This window comes from Nycticebus coucang, chromosome 5 (genome assembly GCF_027406575.1).
Source record: "Nycticebus coucang isolate mNycCou1 chromosome 5, mNycCou1.pri, whole genome shotgun sequence".
In the NCBI taxonomy this organism is placed as follows: domain Eukaryota; kingdom Metazoa; phylum Chordata; class Mammalia; order Primates; family Lorisidae; genus Nycticebus; species Nycticebus coucang.
Window position 1 is genome coordinate 28,373,710 of NC_069784.1, and position 13,316 is coordinate 28,387,025.

At 37.0% G+C, this 13,316-nt stretch overlaps 1 protein-coding gene across 5 annotated transcripts in view; it reads right to left on the bottom strand.

Annotated features, from left to right (window-relative positions):
• The window catches only part of DPYD (dihydropyrimidine dehydrogenase), an 883,000-nt gene that overhangs the window by 504,362 nt on the left and 365,322 nt on the right, over nt 1–13,316 (bottom strand). The window lies entirely within an intron of this gene.

The following is a 13,316-nucleotide window of genomic DNA, read 5'->3' on the forward strand; positions in this document are numbered from 1 at the left end:
ATAGTAGCTTATTATTCTTATGCTTTCATTCCTGTAGATCAAACTCTCTTTTTAATCATGCCACATATTAAAATAAATACTTCTGTTTATTACTAGGCTGCATATATATAAGCTGGAAAAACATCAATAAAGTGGGTGAGCCAATCTGTGCAAGTACATGATTAGAATGGTAGGTAATAGAAAAAAACGACCCGAGAAACTCTTAGGAACTAAGAAAGAAAATAGCATTTATTCTTCCTTTTATAAAAAAAAAAAAAAAAGAAGGAAATACAATAAATGAAAATTTGAAGGAAGTGAAACAAGCCTGATCCTCCTGACAAATTCACAGTTATTCCCCATCTCTTACAGAATTCATTGTGCAACAGAAAGGGGTACCCTGGGTTTTGTTTGTTTTCATATGCAGAGTGGAATGCCCTTCTAGATGGAAAGTTAATATATATTTATTTGCTTATCTTTCCACTCACTGTGTTGGGGAAATCCAGGCCTTTGTGGATTTCCCCGACACTCAACTAGTATGTTAAGTGTTCTTTTTCTAAAACTGTGAAAGTGTCCTCCTGAAGAGGTTACGGATGTCCAGTCTTACTTTTTCCTTTCCCTATGAAAGCCAAGTACATTATCAGTAGGATGCCTGACAAGTGGTTCCTACTGGGAAGATTATGGGTGTGAGATTTCAAACCAAGGGTTATCCAGGTTATGTCAAGATGGAAAAACTGAGACATACAATAATGCACTCAAGGTCAGAATAGAGTCATGGCCCCATGTTTCAGCAGTCTATCTATAAACACTGGCTCCTAGTTTGCCGTACCTCACAATCTCCTGGAGGGCTTCTCACAACACACCTGCATGGACTCACCCCCACAGCTTCGAATTCTATAGGTCTAGGTGTGAGCTGAGGATGTGGGGTACCTGTAGCTCATTGGTTAGGGTGCCGGCCATAGGCACCGAGGCTGGTGGGTTTGAATACAGCCTGGGCCTGCTAAACAACAAGAACAACAACAACAAATAGCCAGGTGTTGCAGCAGGTGCCTGTATTCCCAGCTACTGGGGAGTTTGAGGCAAAAGAATTGCTTGAGTCCAGAGTTTGAGGTTGCTGTGAACTACAACATCACAGTACTCTACAGAGGGCAACAAAGTGAGACTCTGTCTCAGTAAAAAATAATAATAAGTAAGTAAATAAATAACTAAATAAATCCAAAGGTGGCATTACCTGGTAGTTCAGGGTGACACTTTGTTAATCACTGTCTTATTAGACTATAGCTGATAAGCTGAAAATTTTCTTTCTTTTTCACTTTCAACAATAATGATATTGCTCCTAGGGAGCAAAAGTTACTTCTTGGTGGAAAAAAATTATTAGATATCATAATGTTTTGTGCCCCCACAAAGGGTAACAGTACATAAAGAAATATACAGTATATCTGTAGTATTAAAGTTATGGGTGGTAATTAGGGAAAAAATAAAAAAAGACCCCCAAATGAATAAAAGGTTGGAAAATACTGTTCTATAACCTATATTAACATGAAGCTATTTATTCAGCCTATATCTTATTTGAAATACGCCTTAAAGGCTTCAAAAGGGAAACCACATACATAACTATGACACAATTATTTCCCCTTTTATTATAAAAATTAAAGACATTAGCAATATAAAAAATAATAGGTGAGATATTATGGGTGGTAAATATATAAAACTATAGATGTAAAATTGTTCATTTTTCAGAGAGGGAGATTAGAAGTGAGTGGAACTGAGTCAGGTTTCAAAGTTATTTCTACTGCTTTTTTGGGATATGTTCCTTACATGTAAAACAAACAACATGTAATTAATTAGTATGTAGTATTATTTAAAACAACTCAGAAATACAAAATGCCTAAAGCAGAACTTAATATTATTGAAGGTAAAAATAAATGCTATTTCTTCATAATTGTAAGCTCTGAATTCACTTTTTTCTCCCAATCGTTCTTCAACTATTCAATACTACTTAGCAATTTAATGGTGATTCTTTTTTTCTTTCTTTCTATTGATTTACTTTTTTTTTTAAAGACCGAGTCTCACTTTGTTACCCTTGGTAGAGTGCTGTAGCTTCATAGATCACAAATTCTTGGGCTTAAGCCATTCTCTTGCCTCAGCCTTCTAAGTAGCTGGGATACTACAGGTGCCGCGATAGGCCTAACTACTTTTAGAGACGAGGCCTCACTCTGGCTCAGGCTGGTCTTGAACCTGTGAGCTCAGACAATTCCCACCCCAGCCTCCCAAATGCCAGGATTATAGGTGTGAGCCACTGTGCCTGGCTTTTTTTTTTTTTTTTTTTTTTTTGAGACAGAGACTCATTTTGTCACCCTGGGTAGAGTGCCATGGTGCTGCAGCTCACAGCAACCTCAAACTCAAGTGATCCTCTTGCCTCCCAAGTAGCTGGGATTACAGGAGCCCAACATTTGGGGGGTGGGAGGGTGAGCGGTGGGGACAGGTCTCATTCTTGCTCAGGCTAGTCTCAAACTCTTGAAATCAGGGGATCCACCCGCCCCAGCCTCCCAGAGTGTTAGCTAGGATTACAGGTGTGAGCCACCACGCCCAGCCTGAATGGTGATTTAAAGAAAAAGGTGGGCCAATAACAAAGGTTAAACAAAGGAAGGCCAGAGACATAAATCTTAGACTCCTCTAACTTTTTACGAAATAAAAATGTCTGATTTCTGGAAAGCGAAGTATTCCTTGAGTAACTGACATTACAGAATAAATATGGTTCCAGTATGTAAGATATGTTTTCTGTATCACTTCTGTGACATTTGTGTAATGTAGCACCTTATAACTCATCAATATAAACCAGCTTATTGTGTTTCAAAAATGTGAAGTGATGCTAAATTTTAATGATAATGCCACAGTCGACTGAATAATAGCTCCAAATGTTTATGGTTTGAATAAATCCATACACAGTGTATGTGTCTAACAGTACCGTTTTCTGTGGAGGGCAGAAATAAAACTCTACCATGAAACTATGGGAACCACACTGCATGAACTAGTGGTAGTTCTCACAGACTGACTTAGGATCCACTGGGTCCCACTCTACCTTCCTTGTTTATTAATACTTAGATATTATTGCTCATTACATATAGAAAATCTCTTATGCAGTTTGGCAAATCTGGCATTAAATTTGGAAACAGAAATTGCACACTACTAACAAATAAAAAAATTCTAAGAATTTAAAATGAAGATTATCAATGATATAATCCCTGAGCATGTTTTAATGATATTCTTGCTATAGCTTTGCTTTTTGAGGAACTAAATACCATGTATGGTTATGAACATAAATTGAATTTAATATATGCACAGCTCACATCATGATTTGTTATGTGTACCAAGTTTGATAACGTGTCTTCAAATATTTAGCATTCCTGCCAGCTATCTGACAGTGCACAGAATTTGGGCAGTGTGAACACGGGCCCCCACAGAGATTATTCAGCATTTTTGCTTTTGAAATTTTAGGGATCTTCTTTACGCTCTAATACACGTAGGATTAGACTATTGGGCAGAAGACATAAATCATTCTACCTACCACTTTTAGCTATTCCTCTATTAGCCAGATTTCCCATTTTACACAAGAGAGGGAAAATGTTTAATAGAAAAATAGGAATATCGTTTGAATATATATTTTGGTTTGAAAAGTATTGATGTTATATTGGGTGGGAAAGAGAAACTGAATTATCTTGGGAAAGAGAGAAATAGTAGGACAGTGAAAAAACAGGGTAGGTGAATGTAATAAATGTTTATAATTTTATGCTGACTCTGGTATCCATTTTTAAATGTATTGGATTTTCTCCTATCAGAACTAGGGCTTGGTTACTCTGGACACAGTTTCCAGTTCTACCTGCCCTTCCCCGATTTCCTTAATGTGGTTAGTCCAGATATTTGCTTTATCCACCTGCACCCTAATGACCACTTCCTTATGGCACAGCTGGATGTGGCCTCCTTGGTTGGCCCCAATGACCCTCACACCCTACGTGGACTGTGCAGATATACCACAGTGGCCACCTCTCTTTCACTGCATGGTCTCCTAGAACTCGTCCCTGCTTTCTTTAAACCCACCACTTAAAAATCCCCATAGGAACGCTGTTTGGATAATGACCTGAGCCTAACAAAGGCATTGATCCATGGGTTCCTTTTCTTTTCTCTCTCTCTCTGGATCTCTTCTTCCCTCCCCTTCCCCCATGTACTTCCTGACTTCTATGTGGGCAGCCTCTGGAAGTGCTGTGCACCTGCCCCAAGGAACTGTAAGTAATAGAATCTTTCTCTCCATCTTGCATCTGTCTCAGTCACTGAAGAGATGCTCCCCATCTTAAAGATCCTAAATTAATATGCACCACCTGTGGTGCATATTACAGGGGTATTTACGAAACTTGGTAAATGTAGAATGTAAATGTTTTGGCACAGTAACTGAGATAACGCCGGAAAGGCTATGGTAACCACTGTGATAAAAATGTGTCAAATGGTTTATGAAGTGAGTGTATGATGCCCCATAATCATATCATTGTATACAGTTATGATTTAATAAAAAAATTAAAAAAAAAAAAAGATCCTAAATTAAAACAGCAATGTTATACGTCAAGTGAAATGTCCTTGCAATTATTTGTGGTCAATAAAGGAGCTTACTCTATTTTATAAATCTAACAAGAAAAATAAAATAAATATTTATAACAGCATTTAAGACACCTTCCCATAGTAAATACGTTATGGGACCTATATACTAGGTATTACATACAAAGTAGTGATTGTCACCCAATGTTGTCCCACTGATGTGCTGCAAAAAGCAAACATCACACTGGGCATGATCATGATTTTACAGATTTAGCACACAAACAGGCACACTGCTGCTTGCTGGCCTCACAAAATCTCTGAGTGAAGAAGCATTATTTCTGCCCTATGGAAGAGAAACTGAGGTTCAGAGGAACCAAACATACAGTAAGGGATCACAGAGCTCTGCTCTGATCTTCATTATGCCCAAGAATAGCAATTATAACATTTGGAAGAATAAGACTCCATCGTTCTAGCTGTTACTTACTGAACCTCAAACAAGATAAACTGAAAGAGGACAGAAGATAGTCCAAGAGTTAGGTAGAAAAAGGTGATCTTGTGGGAAGAGGAGATTGGAGTTTCCCAGGCTAAGCACAGTGAGAAGTAATATAAAGCCATGAAATACAGAGACCCAGTGATGGGTTCAATGGGTTAATGGAGACACCGGGAATCCAGAGACAGGATAAATTTAGAACAGAGTAAGTGCTGTGGATAACACAGACAGAACATATCATCTCAAGGTAGAAACGTGGAATTCTAAATTATAATTTAAGTTTATTTGTTAAATAGTAAACTCCTTCACAATACTATTTAAGTATGGGAAAAATCTTATCATTTTATCCCCAGTGTCCAAAAATGATATTCAAAAATTAACAATTGGTAAGTACACACACACACATAAACAGACAGATGCCCAGCAAATCAGACTATATTCTGGTCAATATACCATATGAAAGGGCACCATGATAGGTGTGCCTATAAAAATGAATGACACACAATAGACCTTGAATAAAATTTGTTTACTAGGAGGAATGACAAATTAATACGAAAACCTGGAGAACATTCAAGTGAAGGAAGGGACAACCAACTTATAGTATATTAAGTGAAAGTCTCCTAGATACCCATCCCAATGCAAATAAACAGGGCATGTAGAAGAAATGTTACCTGACCAGATCACCCTATGTTATGATGTTCCTTCTAAGTTATCAGTTATACTGTCAGTAGAAAACAACAGAGCAGACTGATCGGTGGTCAAACTATATGCAACAGGTCTTAATGTTTTACAGTTCAAAGTACCCAGCCCTCCATGCTAAGGAGTTCACAGATGTCAGTGACAGTGCCTTTTAATACTTAGTGTTTGTTAATGATTATTAATCAGTAACTCTGTGAGTCTGGACTATGAACGCTTCTGTTCATGGCACACATACATATTCACCTGCTTGATGGAGCCTGTTCTCATGAAAAGACAACTGGTACATCGAGAAAACATGCAAATCTCTCTACTCTGGATCTCTTTTCATTATCTTGTCCTTCTGACCCATCAGCAGCTATAAGGCTCCATTTATTCAGTTCAATAAAGCAGACTGTCACCTCCTTTCACACAGTGTAAGGGAAGTAGAAAATTTTTTTTTCTTAGCTTTGATTTTCGCCTCTATGTTCAGGAAAGATACGTAGTTGATGCTGAGTGAAATAAAAATAGCATGCTATATCATGCAATAATGATCATCATTTTAATGATTAACTTTGTGTAATGTGATGATTTGGTCTGATTAATATTACAGGTATCATACTGCAGAAATTATGAAACAACTTAATTTACTATAATTAAAGGCATGATGTCAACTCATTTATAGATTGCATATAGGCAAAGTAAGAATAGGTTATAAACTATAATGAGCAGAACTCAAAACTAGCATATATTAAATTCTGGATTAACTTCTAATATGCCAAACTTTGAAAAGCAAGTGAAAAAAACAATGTTCTTTGCAAAGATCATCCTCTAACAGCAAGGCATTCAACAATTTATTAATGCTATATGAACACAAAGACATCAAAAATATTGGAATCCCAATTGTTTGACAGTCTTCCTTGGAATTTGGAAGAACTCCTCGACCCCGATATCAAATCATCTTCAATATCTGATCCTCTTCAATATCTGATTTACCTGCCCCCCTTGAGTGATGTATGATCATCTTGACTTGTTTTCAACAAGAATCTTGTTAGTCCAATCTTACCCACCCTTCTTCTTGTCTATTAATTCCTACTTGCCCATACTGAACTCTCATCTGGGAAATATGAAAGGGGATGAGGTATGGAGGACAGAGCTTTCTTGCTAAACTGATTTAGCAGGATTCTTGCTAAAACTGAATTTTACAGAAAAGTGCACGGATACAGGCTGAGGAAAGGGATCAGAAGCCTAAGTTTGGTCAAGCAAAGAATCTTTGTCATGTGCAAACACAGAGTCCTATAATGGCACAGAAAAGAGCATTTTTAACAGAAGGAATGCAGGTCACAAAAGGGAAGCAGGAAAATGGTACAATAGGCTAATCCTGAAGGAGAAGTAGAAATTAATCAGTAAGAAGGAATTAGTTACGAGGAAGTTTGGATATAGAATCCATCCCTTCCCTTTGCAGAACAGGAGTATGTATGGAAGGTTAAAGGAGTTTATCTCAAGAAGAAAAGATGAGAAATAACTTGGCTAAATTTTGTAAACATACTACCGGGAAACAAACTATTAGCATTTGTAAATGGGAGAGTCCTTACCTATGGAATATTTTTTGGAAGAGTATACTTATTAGTTTAGAATTGCTATGGTAAACAAGCTTGGAAACTATAAATTTAAGGAGCACATATCTCTGTGAAGAGTCATGTAGGCTACGTAAACTAGAGATGAACTAAAACAACTTCCTTTTGCATAAGTGATGGAGCAGCTTACATTATAGACCACATGTCAGTCTGGGTTGTAGGAAATCCTAATGCACAAGATGGGACCTGGAGAACTGTGTTGATTGGCCTTGACTTCTTGTTTACCTGACACCTTGTATTTGCTTTGTATCCTTCAAATTATTAATTAAGCTTGCTATAGAGTGGTATTTCTAATTCATGGCAGTTTGATTTCAAAAGCCAATCTTTTGGTTATTTTATCAAGGAGATGAAAGAGGATAAAGGAAGAGGTGGCAAATTCTTCCAGTTCACACTCGATCTCATATTCTTTAATTCACTAAACAGTTTTAAAAACATTTTGTAATTTTTGATTTAAACAGATTCACTGTGAGTGGTAAAATGCAGAAGAGTTTTGATCTGATATGCTACATACCCTCTGCACTATACCAGCCAAATTCTGCACTTATTCTTTTAATTGGACTGAAATGTTTTCTAAAACCACAGGTTCTTTTAGTATCTGCTGCAGTGTTATGGGTTTCCTTCATGGCCTGTTTTCACTTTAAGCATTTTATCATAAAACTGAAGACTCTGAACACAAAGAAATATTTCTCCAAATGAGAGCTGGACTCCACGGTGGATGAATATAGCTGTCTCTTAATCTGCTAATCCTGTGGATTCAATTAACTTTTTATTAATTTTCACTTTTTACATATTGTTCAGTAACATTTTTTAAATTTAGTTTTCAACTATCGTTTAAGAGACTGAAGACCAAAGATAATTAAAATTTTCAATCTACTTTCAATGTTAGGTTGGTAAAACCTAACATTAATGTTATGTGATATAATATAAGAAAAATTTTTAACAGTTAAATAATTGTTTAACATCTACTAGAAGTAATTTTGAGATTATATATAAATAAAATTATATATTTTGTGAATTTCATATTCATTTAAAGTCTTCCCACAAAGTTTTCTTTTTTTTTCTTTCTGTTTTTGGCCAGGGCTAGGTTTGAATTCGCCACTTCTGGCATGTGGGGCTGACACCCTTCTCCTTTTAGTCACAGGTACCACCTCTTCCCACAAAGTATTAAATGCCCATTGGTTTATTCAATATGCTTCATTGATACACTGCCTTGAATCAAGTACTATTTTATACTTTTTTATCAGATACCAAGTTGAATGAGCCAGTCCATTAAAGGAGCTTACATTTTAATTTGTGGGATAAGTGGGAAGTAATAACTACCTTATGTGATAAATGCTATAATAGCAGGAAGTAAGATGAGTTATAAAAACCCACAGGAAAGAAAAGTTAATATAAGGGGGGAGGGGACTAAGAAAGCCTTCAAAGAGACAATGGCATTTGAAGCCCACCTTGAAGAATGAGTTCACCTTTTTAAAGAAAAAAAATCACTTAAAAACACTGATAATTCTTTGTTTTTATATGATTCATGTTTATATTTTTGTTATTTCCATAGTATATATGGTGACTAAGAAGTGTATATTATATAAATTACTTTTTAATATTTTCATTTTATAGGACTAGAAAAGAAGACATTGGAAAGCTGAATATTATTGAAGGGAGAGGGGCTTCTAACTTTCATGCAGAAGTTAATGGATCAGAGCACGATGATCTCACCCCACTTCAGGCAGAGAGGCAGTGATAAAAATGAAGTTCAATTTCTCTATGACTTCTCACCAAAGCAAGGACTATCAAAAGCATTTCAATGCACCTTTCCACATTCACAGGCAGATTATGCCTCCTCTCTTTCTAAAGAGCTGAGACAGAAGTACAGGGCTTAATCCATGCCCCTCCACCCCCAAAAGGAAAACTATGTTTAGTTTGCGTGAGGACACTGCAAAGGTCAGCAAACTGGCAAAGTAGTACAGGCTGATAGCAAGAAATATGTCATCTCCACTGAATGGGTGCAAGGGGAGAAGTCTAGCCTAATAGCACGACTGTCCATGTGAGAATTCTCCATACGTGTTGTCACTAGGCTAAAACTGGAAGAGAAGACAAAAAAAAAATAGTTAAATGGAAAGCCAAATCTCTCCAAATAGAAAGGAAAAAGCCAAATGCAAGGCAGAGACAATTGAGAAGATGCAGGAATAAAGTAGTCTTATATACAACTCTCATTAATAACTGTTAGCCTTTTATAAAACATAGAGTAATAGAGGATTGCCTGTGGCTCAAAGGGGTAGGTGCCAGCCCCATATGCCGGAGGTGGCGGATTCAAACCCAGCCCTGGCCAAAAATTTACAAAAAAACGTATAGTAATAACTTATAATTATTTAATAAGGCTTGCATGTGACGTGCAAGTTGAAAATGTTCACTTTTAATGAATCTGTGTGTATTTGTGTACCTATACTCATACATGCATATATAAAGTTATGTTTATAATATACATTAAAGAAGATTGCTAAAGCTTTCAAAAGAGTATATAGTTTTCTTCTCTGCAGATGTTACTAGTCATCATAATGGAACGACCTCCTTCAGAATTTTGAAAATAGCTAAGCTTTTAAAATATGTAATCTTGAAGGGGTACAAGCGTTGCTTGGCTCCTGTTGAATCTGCAGTCCATTCATTTTCCACTCGCCATCTGAATTATCACATGCAGGGTAGAATTCTGACAACTTCACCTGTCAGTTTCTTTGATACATTTCTTGAATATAGGAGATTCTATGTCGCCGAATGACTGGGGATACATTAATTGCAACTGCTCCAAGTGTAATATTTATAGACATTGCTAAATTTTGAGTACAGAGTTGACATTCCATACAAAAAAAGAGCCTTCCTGTCCGGATTACACATCATTCACATGTCTTTCTCTGAATATTAAAATTATATAATTTGGGAAATGGTAAAAAAAAATCTTAAGAAGCACATAATTGCAATACTAATTTTATAGATGGGCATACTTGGACTATAATATGTAACCTTGAACCAAGTGCTCTAACTTTTAATGCTTTTTTTTAATATTCCATTCAACTGTTACATATTACACTGAATTTTCACAACTGCCCAAGAGATAAACACATACAGATCCTTGGAATGTCATTCCCCTGTCATCATAAAGTATTAAAGATATACTTAATATCATAGTACCAAGAGAGACTCTAACTACCATTAATTAGTTTTTTGTGCCTGGGGGCAAATGTGTGCATTTACTTATTTTTTTGTTTTCATTTTCTTCAGATCATGCTAACATGTCTCCAATTACTTTCCATGAAGAACACCAGCTCGAATTATGTGCAGGTGCCAAAAAGCTCCTGCAAGCATCACCCTTACTAAGTGAATCCACTTTGTCAGCTTAGAGAGATTATTTTCTAAAAATAGTCCCCAGTGCACATTTCTTATAATTATATAAAAACTAGAGAGTATCAGTTACTGTGGAAATACTCTTGTTTAGCTACAGCATATAGATCATAGAGCTATCTATAGATGCAGCCTTAAGATGACCATTTGATATTGAAACATCTAAGAGGAGACCTAGGGGTCACGCCACATGAATGATCTGTTACAGGGTATGCTATGTGATACCAGAAAGATTCGATTAAAAGGCATATTCTTTCCCCCAAAGATATATTATTTCAGAGTTATAGCAACCGATAGAAGAAAGTTTTGACTAACAGACCAGGTGATATGATATTGTTCTTTTTCTTATTAAAATAATAAAGTAGCATTAATTATCAAAACAGTTGACTCTATGAAGAGCTAAAATATGTGGAAACAGGAATATCAAAGTTAAATCTCGACAAACAAAAAGGAGGAAGCCAAAGGTCACCTGGGAGTAGCATAGAGACCCCACAAAAACACAGCAGAAAGAAAGATCTCGTTTGGGGGCTATTGGGAAACTGAATACGTTAACAGTAGATGCTTAAAATATTATTTGTGTGTGGGATTGTGTTCTTAAAATAATTCTGCAACAATACTCTTCTCAGTAACAATTGATAACTACAAAGTCCTTCCTCAACCTTATCCTTTAAATTTCTCAACTCACGCCCGTCTGTTGAGCCCTGACCTTCACGCCACCTTTTAGGGGACTCCCCAAAGCATTCTTGCAATTGTATCTGATCTGTCGACAGCTTTTAATACCAGCATTTGGGGGGATTCTGTTATCCTGTGAAATTTAATCTCACCTATTTAAGCTTGCAGAAAGTACTGGAGGGAATTATTAACAGATTTTCCCTCATTTTCTTAGAGGATAGTGCTGAGTGATTGGCTGGTTTCCCTAAGGACACAAGGCACTGGTTTGTCCTTAGATCCCATTCAGCGCGTGTGTGAGGCCTCCAGGGAGTGGGAAAGATATATGGAATGGGAATTACATCAATATGCTGAGGGTGCCTCCATATCTCCATTTAATCACACCTACATCCTTTAGCATTAATGCTTTCTAAACTAAGATGGCGAGTGCCTCCAAATGGCAACTGCCAGGGCTCTAATTAGACAGCTGGAAACTATGTTGATGAGACGTTAGAGCAGCGGACCAGCAGCCTTGGCATCAGCTGGGAATGTGTTAAAAACGCACATTCTCAGGCCCACTCCAGACCTAGAGAACTAGAAATTCTGGGGATAGGGTCTAGCAATCTGTGTTTAACAAGTCCTCCAGGTGATTTAATTCACACTGAAGTTTGAAAACCTCTGCATTAAAGAAACTGGGTACATTTGTCACTGCAGAATCTATAGGATGGTGGCTCCTGGTTTTGTAGATTAAAATATTTTGGGACCCAACCATATTCCTCTTGGTTACTGACTATATAATATACCTGCTTTCAGACAATCCCATGTTAAACGTAACTGGCCTTGATCATAATTCATCTTTGTTTCTAAAGGATGAGAATATATTGTTCCATATTTCTCTCATTCAAAAAAAAAAAAATGAGAATTAGGCTCAGCTCAGTGGTTAGGGCACCGGCCACATACCCTGAGGTAGACAGATTCAAACCTGGACTGAGCCTGCTAAACAACAATGACAACTGCAACAAAAAAATAGCCAGGTATTGTGGCACGCGCCTACAGTTCCAGCTACGTGGGAGGCTGAGGCAAGAGAATTGGTTATGTCCAAGATTTTGAGGTTGCTGTGAGATGTGATACCATAGCACTCTACGGAGGGCAACATAGTGAGACTCTGTCTCCAAAAAAAAAGAACAAAAATATGAGAATTAGACTACACCATTAGATACAAACATTTTGCTAATATGATTAATGGTAAGGCATTTTATTATTAGACAAATCATGTTATTTCCAAATTTCTTCCAAAAGCCCAAGACCATCAAACATTAAACATAACAGAAAAACTCTGAATGACCCTTGTTCCTCAATCTTCACTGACTTCAAAGAAACCAAGTGTGGTTGAATTACTATGTTAAACTATTTTAGATTGCACATGAACTTGATGTCCACCCTGCATACATGTGCTGGGAGACAGAGTAGGAGAAAGTGGATAAACACAAAAGAATCAGGTCTGACACTAAATTCTTACGGTAGCTAAAACTACAGCCTAGCAGGGGTCCTCAAACTTTTTAAACAGGGGGCCAGTTCACTGTCCCTCAGACCGTTGGAGGGCCGGACTATAGTTTAAAAAAAAAACTATGAACAAATTCCTATGCACACTCCGCATGTCTTATTTTGAAGTAAAAAAACACAACGGGAACAAAAACGATCACACTGCCTCAGGTGGCCCGCGGCCGCAGTTTGAGGACCTCTGGGCATGATCTCTCAAAATCCAAGTCTTGAAGTAGATATATGATATTGGACTTACACTCTCCTGACTTTCCAGTTCCTAAAATTTTGGGACTTCTTTTGATGTATACAACACCAAGTAACTGCCCATGATGGTTTCATGATTAATGCTGGCTTCTCTAAACATGCTGGAA